This window comes from Copidosoma floridanum, unplaced genomic scaffold, assembly GCF_036245765.1.
Source record: "Copidosoma floridanum isolate Cflo_tuat_1 unplaced genomic scaffold, Cflo_Japanese_pri ptg000030l, whole genome shotgun sequence".
Taxonomy (NCBI): Eukaryota; Metazoa; Arthropoda; class Insecta; order Hymenoptera; family Encyrtidae; genus Copidosoma; species Copidosoma floridanum.
In genome coordinates, this window is record NW_028321907.1 from 20,047,589 (window position 1) to 20,061,716 (window position 14,128).

At 38.1% G+C, this 14,128-nt stretch overlaps 1 protein-coding gene across 2 annotated transcripts in view; it reads left to right on the top strand.

Annotated features, from left to right (window-relative positions):
* The window catches only part of rg (A kinase anchor protein rugose), a 366,977-nt gene that overhangs the window by 307,128 nt on the left and 45,721 nt on the right, over positions 1–14,128 (top strand). The gene's annotated exons all lie outside the window — the stretch shown is intronic.

The window sequence follows — 14,128 nt, forward strand, 5'->3', positions numbered from 1 at the left end:
AGAGCCACCCGTTGCTTGCATAATTAGTAAAACCCTTGGTATGAGTTTAATCAGGTGTAGGTGAATTAGGAATATAAAATTGACTACTGCCATGGATGTTTTGATTCCAGGATAGGGCCAGTTGCTTGACCACATTGTCTAAAATGGCGGTATAAGTATACAAAATGAAGATAAAATCAAATAATCCTAACTTACTCTTCCTCCCAACTAAGCTTGAGAGAAAATCTAGCTGTAAAAGTCCTAGGTGCCTGTAGTGTACTTGAACCATTTTTTCTCTTTCCATATCAAGCAGAAAATTACGAGTCCATTGGCGTTCAAATTAATTCACGACGTCCATCGACGTTGCATCGATTTCCTGGCAGCTCAATATCTGACTCCCGGAAAAAGCTGCTCGCGTAACGAGAGTCTTCCAATCGGTCTTTTGTAAAGCCGACCTCTCAGGAGCGGCTTCCACGCTCTAAGGAAAAGATCGGGACTTGGATGGAGAAGGGGATGGGGCGCGAAGGGAGGAACGAAAAATGGAGCGATCCGGCTTAGTAAATCAAGCCCGAACGAGCATCGCCTCAGGTAATCCGGAGGTAATCCATGCGAACCGATGCAGCCGGCTGGTCGGGGAACGAAGAGGGACAGTTCGTTTCACGCACATGCGAGCCGAATCTCGCTCCGATCGACGAGCAAGTCACGCGTATGTGCACCACGCACGGGTAGAGGAAAAAAATTCCTCGGTTTTACATTGGACTTGCCGAAAGAGACGCTGTTACGTCGACTTTGTAGTCATCATTTTTTTTCATCTTACTATGATTTTTTTCGTACTTCACAGCGATGTCCTGCAACAAGGTGTGGAAGCTCGCCTTGAAAAAACTTTGAAACAAAAATAGCCAACTCGAGAGAAAGACCTTAGAATCCACACACTCGCGAATACAATTCGCTTGTCCTCCGACGCAAAGATAACGCGGTGAACATTGTCACACGTTAGGTTATTTATGGCCGCGACGACGCACCTCCGAACCTCTTTCCACACGCGTGTGCTGTGACTATACTTATAACGCCAGATGTCAAGCTGTCCGGACCCACTTAAAGCGCATAAATCTGCATAGCATTAAGGATACAGCGAGCTGCGCTACGAGCACTGGCACGCCGTCCGGGAACCCAGTTAGTGCTGAAGTTTCGAGCTCGCTACAGCACAAAAATTTTTTCGCCCTTTACTTACTACAGCTCGTGCTCGTACGTATCGAGACAGCAAGAGTTCAAACGTCTCTGAGCTGACGTAGTACTGTCTCATTGACTGTCCGAATTTTGTACTATCACGTGTTCAAACTACACCGGCATATGAAAGGACAAACATTTACAGCTCGCGCCACCACAGTTGAACACTGTATTAACTTTATAGACGGCCAAACGTGTATGGCGAGATTCAGCTCAAAGTTTTGCCTCTGGAGTGCCAAACTTCGAGCCTTGGCGTCCCCCCACTCTTGGCTCTCGACGGTCCGTCTAGCGACGAATCATTGTAGGAAAAATTTTTTTTCTGCGAGCACTACATTTCCAACATCGTTACGTTTCAGTTGAGTCCAAACAATTTTTTTTCTACTTCATGCATATTACGTTTCGGAAATAAAAGGAAACATCTACAAACCAAGGACGTAGTATTCGAGTGCAATTTTTTTTTTTTCATTATTCAATTTCCCACCGTGCACACAAGCACCATCGTGTGAGCCCCATTATCCCCAAGTAATAAAAGATGCATTATGAGAAAGCGCACGTGTCGAGCATAACTCATCCGTCCTCGCAGCGTGTTTTCGTGGGGCGTGGGGGGAAGCTCCGCGGTTCGTGGGTGCTGTGTTGCGGCGTGGGAGAGGAGGCGGAGATTAATCGTTTTGATCCGATCGACGCATAGGTGAAAATCGTTTTCTCCCCCGCTCCAAGTGCATGCTTTTATCTCGGCAGCGGCACGCGAGGCTTACGTGCCGTGGCGCTTCTTCTGTGCACTGTGGCTGTACACTGTACAAAGGAGGCGGACTCTCGTGAACGTCGGGAACGATTTGGTGATCGTTCGAGGAGAGTAAAATATCTATTTTCTGTTCAATAGAAGATAATACAATATTTGATTACTGAAAGTTTATTTAAAATCTGTTCTTTGCAATCATAAGAAGTACATATTATGGTGAAATCGGTCAAGGAAGTTGTGTTATACATGTGGGTTGGCACTTGGGTGAGGCACGAACTCAACTACAGCAAAAACTTAAACAAAAAATAAGTGCTGGTGAAAGATGAGAAATTTGTTTTATGAAAAAAATAATTTTAACCCAAAAAGTTCATATTTCTAACATGTTTTATCAGAAAAAGTACGATAAATTGTTTGTCAAGTAAAAATATTGAAGCTAACATTATTTTTGTATTATTTCAAGAGTAAGATCGCCAAATTTGTAAGTCTTACTATGAGGTAAAAGAAAAAATTTCTTCGTTGTTCTGTAGACAGGCGTGTTAGTAAATTAGTGGACCGACAAAAGATTTCCATAAGAATTAGTACAGAATCATGGCACATCCCATTTTTAAGATACATTTAACACCAAGTATACTTATTTATGACGCATACACTAAAAACTTAACTTCTATCACTATATTATGAAAAAACTGCACGGATGAAAAGTCTCGAGAAATTCACCCGAGCTCCTGAAGCTTCAGGAATCAATAGATGACATTTTGAAAATGTTCTTGAATCAAAGTGCCCATCAAGGGTCTGTTCACACGCACGTGCCCCAAGTCTGTTCAAAAAACAAATATCATATTTTGTCCATTCTTATTCCTACCATCATTGAAACGGAATCCCTGCTAATCCCCATTTCGTACAAAAAAAATTTCAGTCGAGAACCCTAGCATCTAGGTGCTCTCGACACAAACATCCGAAACAACGCGACAATCCTGGAGTATCGAATGGCACCGATGAAAACACCCCAAAACTCTCGCGTTCAAGTATCTTGAAAAAAAAAGGTATCATCCTCGTAACAATGGACTCTCGGTCCTTGGACTGTAAAAAAGAGCAAAGGATAATAAACACGGGCGAAAAAAGGCGCTCACCGCTCTTCGAGTGGACGAAACGAGCGAGGGGGAAACGGTATTGGGGCAAAAAGAGCAGTGTCATCGTCCCATCTTCGTAGCGCTGAGAGCTATATAAGCAACACTTGAGAGACCCGAAAATGAACCCGTGGCATTCAATGCGCTCTTTAATCCGTTTGTAATGCGTCCCGGTGCTCCGTAGCACGCGCACGCGTAAGTAGCAGGCAGGAGGGCGCGCCGCTAAGTGGTCCAACATCGGCCCGACACATGTCGTTGCGTCACTGCTCCCTCGCGGGCACATTTGCACCCAATGCCTCGGGTCCATTGTTGTCGCTCCTAAGAGCGGTAGGTAGGTATAGGTAGTGTAGGTACATGCACACGCTGCTCTTTACGGGGCCGCAGAGGAGCTTAGACCGGCCCATGCAGTGCACTACCTACACACTCGAGCGGACTCACTAATAGAGCACCACTTGACGCTCGAGGGCTTTTATTTTCGCCTTCTCTGTCTCTCCCCCTGGCAGCTCTACGGATGATCCGATCTTCACGTGTGCGTGTGTCTGTGTACTCGTGTCATCTCTATGTTCCGTTCCGGACCACCAGCCTCCCTCTAGCATCTATCTCTCACTGCCATGTACATGGGTCTGTCCCATGTTCGACGACGGGAAGCACTAATCGGGATGAAATTCGCGGCGTGGATAGCGACAGTTGTGGGCTCCTTGCGCGTGTGGGCTCACTCATCACGTCGAGGGTGTTTTTAACGCGAGAAATGTGGCACAGAGTTTTATGTCCCGGAAACTCTCTCGCCTCCTGAACAAGGGATGTTTGATCTTCGAGCGAGTTTTTGCATGCGTGTGAATCATCATTAATAACATCAATTCTGAGATCGATGATGCGAGGGGTTGATGGAATTTTAGGTTTTCTTTGACCTTGTCTCGTGTTGTCTCATATTTCAACACAACGATACCAACACAATTATTATGAACAACTGAATTCTTTTGATAATATAATATGATGCTCACAACAATACGGGGTGTTAAAAGTTGTGTTTGCTCAATGTTAGCTTAATGATTTTCTATTTGGTGTGTGTTTATGTGTTTGTTTGTACAGACTTTATTAAACTGTCATTTGAATCAACAATATGTTTTATAAAATTATGATTTTTAATTTTTTTTTAAAAACCAGTTTGATCAATAAAGCATACAATGAATAAAACCACCCGTACAATATAAATCAACTTTACGCATCTTTTGATTCAATGAGCTTTTCGCCCAGTTATTAAAATAAACTTGTACTTACGTTGAAATTTGGAAGTAAGCGAGCTACTATTGTCTACGCGATGATACATATAAACTTACAATGTCTTTTGCCATTATAAAAATTTTATAGTAAAATATAATAAGAGATTTAAAAATAATAAAACACTAGTTCATATGCAGCGAGATCGCAAAGTTATTTCAGTTTTCATTAATTTTCGAGAACAATATGAGGTTTGCCACAATCTGGAATTATTTTGACATTGTGAAGCCTAAATCGCGCTGCAAGCAAGTTTGATGGCATCGATCTTGTTCAGTCGAGTGTTCAGTACACATGTTGATGCAAAGAAAAGAATTTGCTTTGACTTGGAGGAGAACCGAAGTAAGTGACGATAGTAGTCAGAGTATAGTTATGTGAGTAATAGGTCGTAGTATAATTTAGTCACAAAAATAAATACTTATTAGCTGTGAACTATTGGATATGAATTTTGACGAATATTTATGTACACTTTGGGGTCGGTGTCTCGAACTGATTTTATAATAAATCATTAAAACGCTCGTTAACCATGAGTTACCACTTCTATCGAAGTTCAAAGCAATGAGCTATGGACCTTTGGTAGCCCTATTTCCTAAAGAAATCCGTAAACGTGCCGTATCTCAAGGGACCGAGCACAGAGGTGAGAGCGCACAAGCAGCCACAATGAGAATCTCGACAATAAATTCGTCGTCACGGTGGCAGCAAAGGCTCTTATCGCGACAGCGTCAGTTGTTTGCCGTTTTGATACTTACATACTGGAGGAGGGTTAGCCGCAACACATGCGCGCGAGGTTTCCGGGGCCGGCTCTTTCTCGTCGGTCGCAGCCATTGCGACCCTCCCTTGCGAATGTCTGTACGTATTGATATATCCTTGCGTCTGCCGGCCACTGAGTTTGCGCACTTGAATCTTCCGGTGGTGGGCGGAATCATGAGTATCATCTGATTTATATTGTGTTTTGATGAAGTTCCCATAGTATTTGCAATAAAAAAACCTTTTTTTGCTCTTTTACTATTTTATTGAGTGATTCGTGAGTTCAAGTGTCATGTTACTTGTACGCATGCATACAACACAAATTTTTTTTGGAATTTTTGCTAAGTTGTTCTTGGACAATCATAAATACACGAATAGTGGAAAAACATCACTTTTTGTACAGGGTCCAGCTTGTAAAGAATAAAAGTAGTTTGATTTCTGCAATAAGCCATTTGATTTTATATGAGATACCATTTTCATAATCCGAAAAATTGGCTCCATGAATTTCAAGCTTGAAAAATAAACCATATATCATTCTTTTCAAAAATTTAAAAAGACTATCCCTCCTTTCGAAAATTAGATGATTAATCAAAAAAAAAAAAAAAAAACTGTTTTGAAAACACGCATAAAACAATTAGTATTCGTAAAAACACACAAAGCATTAAAAATCTTGACATATGAGATTTTGGCATGATAAATCGCCCGATTAATCACCTGCTGTCCGAAAGGAGGGTATGTTACATTGTTACCAATGCATCTCTGTATAATGATTGCACTGAAATGTGGCAACGGTTAAGACAGCATCTTTAAACTACGAAATTTCGTAGAATTGCTACATTGTGGTGGATGAGCTACCCTCGAATTTATCTGTGAGCTGCTTAATTTATACCAAATCTCGTGCAGCAACAACCAGTGCTTAATCACGAAGGCGCACAATGCAAATGTGGACGTCGGGAGACGGACGACCACCGCTGCCTTTTTCGTCGTTCACGATGATTCCCGCGCGACGAGCCACTCTATTAAGCCCTCGTTTGTAAAACACGTGCCCCCAAATGTACTGGTCGTCGGGTGGGGAGGGGGGGGGGGTAAAAATAGTCGTACACTCCACGCATGGGCTGCTGGATAGGCAAGAGAGAGTCTCCTATTTTCATCTTGAGCACCGTCCCCAGAGATCCAACTCAAGCGTGTACTGCAGTACCGAGAGTAATTGGGTTTTGACGTACAGTTGGCGTTAATGCGACAGTGGGCTCCCCTTTGTACATACATCAGCCGGCGCGTCTGCTCGACTGGTTGATATTATGTCAATGCCTTTGGTAACGATTTCTCTACTTTTGCCTTTTGCTCTAGTATGGATTCAAATTACTTTGATTCGTGTTAATTCACACCGTGCACTCACTCGCACTATGAAACATTTGTGCCCTGATCAAGTAGGTGAAAAGAATATGGTGGTAGGTCTATCTGGGAAGCACACAAATAACCAATTCGATCTTTTTTTTTGTTTGTTTTTTTTTACCTATAATATACCTACTCACTCATTATAAGAAACCAAAACGTACTATTTATTCATTTTTTATACTAATTATACCTACAGCCTAGAAAATTGAGCCTCAGAGCATTATAATTACCAAATGTACCTAGCGTCTATCACCATGAAGTCTACTCTTGACACTTATCAAATGTAATGTAGATTATTCACTACAACGCATGTAATGTAAAATATAATTGTACATTTTATTTCGAATAAACATTATTGTATTTATATAAAAAAAAAAAGAATACACATAGTGGCGAATTTTCAGACTAAACAGTTCTGTTTTTGCATTTCGAGCTATTTCTGTGTTTGCCATTAAATTAGTATCCTACTTACGCGAGACAGTAACAATTAAAAAATTTATATCGTCTTGTCAATTTTTTTTCCACACATAATTAATTTGCAAGTTTTTCTTAGATCCGACAACGGTAACATCGTCGCACGTACAAATATATGTCCATTACTTTATGTGTATTATACATGCGAATAATTAAAGATGCAGTCACATACAAAATTGAATACTTAAAAAAAAAAAATCGAAATGAGTAAAAAAACGCATGAAAAAATTTCGACAAATACAACCTTATCTCCTTTGATGTATTACTTATGATGCTTCCCGATTCCATCGGAAAATTAGCCATCATGTCCTTCACCCAGTTGATCTTCATGACGCAAGAGGACGTACTTATACACTTGCATCGCATAAAAGACAATTTTTGCATTATCCTTAGGTTTTCGCGACGACAATGGTAAAAGATTTCGAGTGTCCATCCATTCGGTCACGCTTTGCAGGCACTCGGCTTGCTGTTTCTCTCTCTTTACGTATATCTTTAGTCATTTCTGCGCGTAGATAACGCGAAACAACCTAGTGTCTATAATTTGTGTAGAGGACCAAGACAAAACTCTCGAGCTAATTCTGCACTTTCGCAAATCGTTAACACGATTCTGCTGGTGCTGGGCATGAGAAAATTTACATAGTCCGCCTCGAGAAATCCGCATGAGATACGTGCGTTTGATTGGCACACTGGAACTGAATTGCTATGGATAACACAGTGTCGCATGTAGTTGTAATAAAGATACACGAAAATTTTGTGTATACAGTTTTTTCTCCTCCCAAACACGCTGTCGATAAATTCGACGAACTGATCACGAACAAATTTTCATGAATAAAAACAAGAGTGTGTTTTCATTTTACGTAACGCACAAACAACATAATAGGTACTGTTGTTTACAAATGTTTTAACACAAGTGTATTTACCGCGAACTATTTCTATTGTTGCGTATTGTTACGATTTAACTGGCATAATGTTTGGAAGTATATACGCATCAATATATATGATTGTAAAAAAACAAAAAAATTACGTTTCATAAAAACCCACGTATGGAGCATATTAACCCCTTTCTAATGAAATATTGTCATTGGTTGCGTAAAATAAAGAATTAACAACTTTAAAAAAAGCACATCATTACATGACTGCCAAATAAAATCCAGAGGCTCTTTTCGCGTTTCTTGTGTGCATCCTTTGTTTCACTTGTCCAAGGTATACGAAGGAATAAGGATGGAAATAAATTTTACGAGACAATAACATCGACTTTCGCGAATGTACATCAGCTGTCAGGAGCGAATTACATTATTTCATCGTTATGGCATGTTTGACTTATATACGTTTTGCGATACAGCGGAAAAAAACGTGCCATTACACAAGTGTTTTTTTTTTTTTTTTTTTTTTTTTTTTTTTTTTTTTTTTTTTTTTTTTTTTCTAACGTTTCCCCTCTGGTGTTATTGGGGTTGAGTTAATTTGAGTGATTGTCGCGATTTGACTGCTGGCTGGATCCGCCGTCATATCCCGCCTGGTGGCCAGGACCCGTCTTTGTGTGATTGGGGTTGCACTGGTTTGGACGATTTTGTCCATCTATGTAACATTAAAAATCAATACATGTGTTTATTAGTTGCTTATTAACAAGATAAATAGTTTCGCATCAAAGAGACGGATTGTTATTGTGAGAGCCATAATTACTGTGGCAGAGAAAAAAAAAAATTCATTCGAAAAAAAAAGCTTATCACGTTTTTAAGATCCTTCTAGAGTTATATTTAAAATTGAAAGAACATCTCGCAAAATTTTAGTAAAAAATTGTATATATTATTATTGTACACGATTGCTACATTTATTGGTTGAATAAAATACTTTCAATGTGGGTTAGTCAATACTCAAATTTTTGATTAATTTTAATTAAAGTCACCAAAAACCTTTTAAAATAATAGTAATTTTTTGTACAACAAAATTTGAATTGATTAATAATAACGAAGTTGAAGAATCACTGAAAAAATTTTTAAATTATGCTTGCAGTAAAAAAAAATAAATGTAGATCGTACTCACCGCAATCGATTATCAGAACTTGAAATGAACTGAGGATTGAGAACTGGATATAAGTACGACAAACGCTGCCTATTGTAGCCTTTGACTGACGGTGGTGGTACTCAACGAATCTCTCCATTTCGAGTTTATACTCGTCGCGACTGGCAAGGGTTTGAGGAGTCATAACATTCGGGGACTTCCCTGCGTGATATGACATATCATCATTCGGAATGCAACAAAGCGTTTCCTCTCACATATGCTTGACTTTTTTTTACTCAAAGGACTATTTTTACGTTAGTGGAACGCAAAAAATATCAATTTTTATTTTTCATTGTTACCAGCAACAACTTGCACAACTGGTGCCATGGAATGTATCGAGTGCCTTATAATGTGTGCAGATGTAATAATTCAACTTTGTTTCATTTTTTACGGAATAATAATTACAATGATACACTAGAAAATGTATTTTGAAAACCTATACATCGATTTCATTATTATTTTTTGTCAAGCACCACACTTCGCTCTTAATTTTTGATTTATTTATTTATAATTATTATAATTGTATACAGTCACAAGCACTTTATTGATTTTTATTGAAAGATTCCAATGTGTTTGATAGGTGATGAATTATAATTGGAATTATTAGACGATAACACATCTTCGATAAGACAATTGATCAAGTTATCAAATATTATCTTAAATTATAATTACAACTAATAAATTAAAGTTTTATAAGATCGTGGTTGCATATATAGAATGGTGAAATAATAGTTTGTTCGTAAGGTGGAGTTATTTTAGTTACATGTTGAATACATTAAAAATTTACGTACTTATTTAAAGAAAAAAATGTAATATGTTAACAAAATTACATTATCAAGTGGCAATGAATAATTGTTAATTAATTAAACTACGATGGAGTTTGATTTTACTAACGATCAAGATTAAAAAAAAAAATTTAGTTGTTTTGTACGTACGGAAGTGTCATTTACTTTTTTTACGGCGAGCCTATAATGACGCACATGAAATGGCTCTTCGGTGAAGAGATAAAAAAAATCCTTACCCAGAAATTGAGACAAATTTTCACAACAAAAGTATCGTCTGTTGACGAGCCCTACATGCTTTATCAGGCGATGTAAGTATTTGCGTGCAGTTGGCGAATGTCACCTACAATAGTCTCGATGAGTTACACTATCAATTGCTGAATACACGTATAATTCATACATCGCATGAATTTTATGGATAATATTTCTATTTTTTACACAATTTATAAAAATAAATAGGATCCTGAGCCTGTACATCAGATAAATAGATTGTCGGCTACACGAATTCAGGTAGTGTAGGGTTTTTACACGAAATAATGACAAAATATTTGATCTTGCCCGTATTATTATGTAATATTAATCGAATCAATAATTTACAAATTGAGTGCACAGTTCAACCTTCAATTAGTTACATTGTGTTAACTTAAGTTCTCTTCACTCAATTTGAACTTGATTGATAAAATTTCTGTTACCAATTTTTTTTCTGTCCATATTATACAGTTGAGAAATTTTGAAGACAATGACAAGCCACAGAAAATACAATTTTGAGAGTGTAGGGTTTCAGTTGCAAACATATTCTTCGAAATTTAGACTTTCCTCAACTCATGATTTTTCAAGCATTTTGGCAATTACAAAGTAACAATTATTCCACGTTTGCAGTAATATACAAATGAACTAGCGGGAGTTTTCATTTGAAAGCAATTTGCATTTTGAATGAAACAAAATTTTTAATTTTAGATGACACTAAAATTTTTGGGACTTCTGCCTAAGAGATCCTAATGAAAAAGCAAGCAGATGTTGCAAAGATTTTGTAGAATAACATTAACTAAAGAGATGCAGTTTTTGTCATTGATTTTCAGAATATTATTTTTATAAAACTCACGAAATTTGACAGATTAGTTCTAGCGTAGCACGTTCTGTTGCTTGGCCAAAACCACAACCTTTGAGAATCATGAAAATTTAAAGTATACCAGCTCTTCACGTCTGATAACGACATAGTTACAGTTGCAACGTTGTTTTTTGTTAGTGGTAAAGATACTGATTCATTGAGAGCAAAATAAATGAAAAAATGTTTACAGGTGAACTAGAGACTTTTTCATTGTACTAGTTTTTCACGTAGATCAATAATCCTGAAAATCACTAAATTTTAGTCCCACCTTTTTTACGATCTTTCCACACGAAAATCATTGAAAAATTATTAAATGAGCAGCTCTGAATGGTAACCGTTGGCATGATCCATCAAAGAAGAAATGTAGAAAAAATATCGCCCAGCTCTATCGCGACAACTCTCGCCCGATACCATCGTGGCTGCCATAGAGAACCCTAGCTCTCTCAACACACACACGCACACACCCTGAGGGTGGGAGAGAAACAGCTGACTCGTCCACTCATCAGTTCCGAGATAGTTCATTAGCTGTACGGAAACAGGTTTAATGCCTTGTTCGTTTGATAAGACGCTGAGATAATGAGGCTGCGAACGACTCTGGCGACATTATCTGGGACGCGTTGCGTTGTCGGGTGAATGGATATCGGCACTTTTGGCTCCAAAAGCTGATAAAGAAATGTGCCTGTTGGATGATACTTAAAATATAGCTTTTTTCTTCTCGTCGAACGTATTTTCTTTTCTCTTTTGCTATATACTCTTCGATCCTCGTAATCTGAACGAGCTGGCAAAGTATTGTGTACGCAATTTTTTTTAGAAAAAAAGACGTCTAGTATAATTGAAAGTAATTATAAAATTGATAATCACTTAAGGATTTTTAATTATGGATATTCAATTGTGCTAGTGGAAGGGGGGGCTAGGAGGGTTGGAGAAGCTATAAAGTTTAAGCATAGAAAAATTTCATAGCTGTCAACTCACGTGAAACAAAATTCAGTGCACTTGCAGCTGTTCTTTTTTGAGTAAACTTATTAGGAGTTTGAACATAACGCTTAAAATTTACAAAATGCATATGATGACACACATATATATATATATATATATATATATATATATATAAATGTGCGAATTGCTAAAACTATCGAGTACAGTCAGTTGTGATAAATCAGGAAAACGAGTTTTGATAAATCTGATTAATCAATGTATGTACACAGTGGGTATATAGTTGAAAGCAGTGTAGGGTTGTATGCCTATACGCCTCGAGGCTCTGTTCGGAAATGATACGTTGGTTAAGTTTTTGCTTAGTACCTACCCCCACCCCGACTTAACTAACCGACCGTATGTTCGCACAAGTAAACAATAGTTAATCAGTTGATCACATTTTGGCGCACTTTGAGCGCTTTTGTGGTTAAAGAGAGGACTCGAAAGCGCTCAAAGTGCGCTAAAACGTGATCAGCTGATTAACTATTATTTACGTGCGCGAACACGCGACGGTTAGTTAAGCCAGGGTGAGGGTAGGTACCAACTTAATACTTAACCAACCCATCATTTCCGAACAGAGCCATAGTACGATGCTTTTAACACGTTCATTCCTATATTCAGTTGTGTTAGATAACCAAACAATTTTGAATGTACAGAGTGCGTCATTATTTAAGACGAAGAACATTTGAAATCAGACTTAGACATCCAATTCAATCGAAATTTTGTCTACTTCTGTAACTGAGACATATTAAGATATCAAAACGTTAATGATGGGTGCTTGAACTTTGGTAAGAGCCCGTGTTATATAGTAATAATAATTACGCAAAGTTAAATTAATTTCTGTACAACAACGTGTATTTATAGGTAATCCTTAAACTTGCATATTTTTATCATGGAGATATTCCACAAACCACTACGTTATAGACACATTGCACGAGACTTGGAAAAAAATTATTTTCTTCACAACAATCTTTCACATATAAAAGCAGCATGCGTAACCCAATGTCCATGATTTATCTTAATTTAAAGCTGTAATATAAATTATTTATCCACATTAAATTACGCAATTTTCGTACGAAATATTTTCAGAAAATAAAGATTTTTCAATATTATCTTCATTGTGGACAAGAAACTCACATACATAGAGATAAATGCGCGTTTAAAAGCCCACTCGGATAGATGCTCTTAGATTTTACAAATACATGCCTTTAAACGTTTTATTACCTCTTTGTAAAATGAAAACAAAAAAAAATAATTGCAAAGCGAGAACGCAACTTATTTGTAGTAACAGTTGCAATAAATTACGTGAATATAATCTTGATTTACACGCATTTACAGTACCTATACGAGCATACAGTGTAGCAAGCCGGAGATGTTTTTTTTTTTTTTTTCATAAAACGCGAAATTTTATCGTCGTCGAGAGGCAAAGAGATTTTATCACCGAAATAATTCAAAATAATTTAAGGTTGATCCTCAGCGGTGACACGGCGTATTTCTTCAATGCTATCTGTGGATCGCGATCGCGCCTCGAGCGACTTTTTTCTATTCTTTTTTTCTCCTCGGCCGCTCTTTCTCTCCATTTTTCTCGCCCACTCTCGATGCGACTGCGAGCAAAAGGGTTTTTTTTCCGAAAGCATCTTAAAATTTTTGTTCATTTACCTGCTCGACTGAGAAATTTACATTCCCCCCGGCCCTTACAAAGTTTGGGGTTTCATTGCGGTCGTCGCTATAAGCGATCCGCAGTTTCTCTCTTTCCTCTGAAATGCGATACTTTTAATGGTACAGCTCGCACGAGCCTGCCCGCGCACATTTACCAAGGCGAGCGAAATATTTTTGCACTCGGCGAACGAGATTGCATCTCTTGATCGTTCGAGAGATTTTTCCCAATGGCTGCTTGGAGAGAGACGTGGTTTTTCTCTTTGGACGCGTTTAGATATGAAAAAGCTACGGGTGTGCATGGCGCGAAAAGGGTGCGGTGCGAGGAAAAGGGCAGTCGCGCTTAGTCCAGAGAATCGATTCTTTTTATGTACGGGGATGTACACGTCGAAATCTATGGAAAAATGTAAGTTGGAAAGTACAAACGGTTCTTGTATTCCACCTAAAGTTCAGGACCTTTGACAAACAATGAAAAAGTATTCGTTAATGCTTAACGTTGGTTATAAATATTCCGTTTCTTCACTATCTTTATCCCTTACCACGCTTGCACAGATGTTGTATTAACTACAATTAGTAAACGGTTATTTTG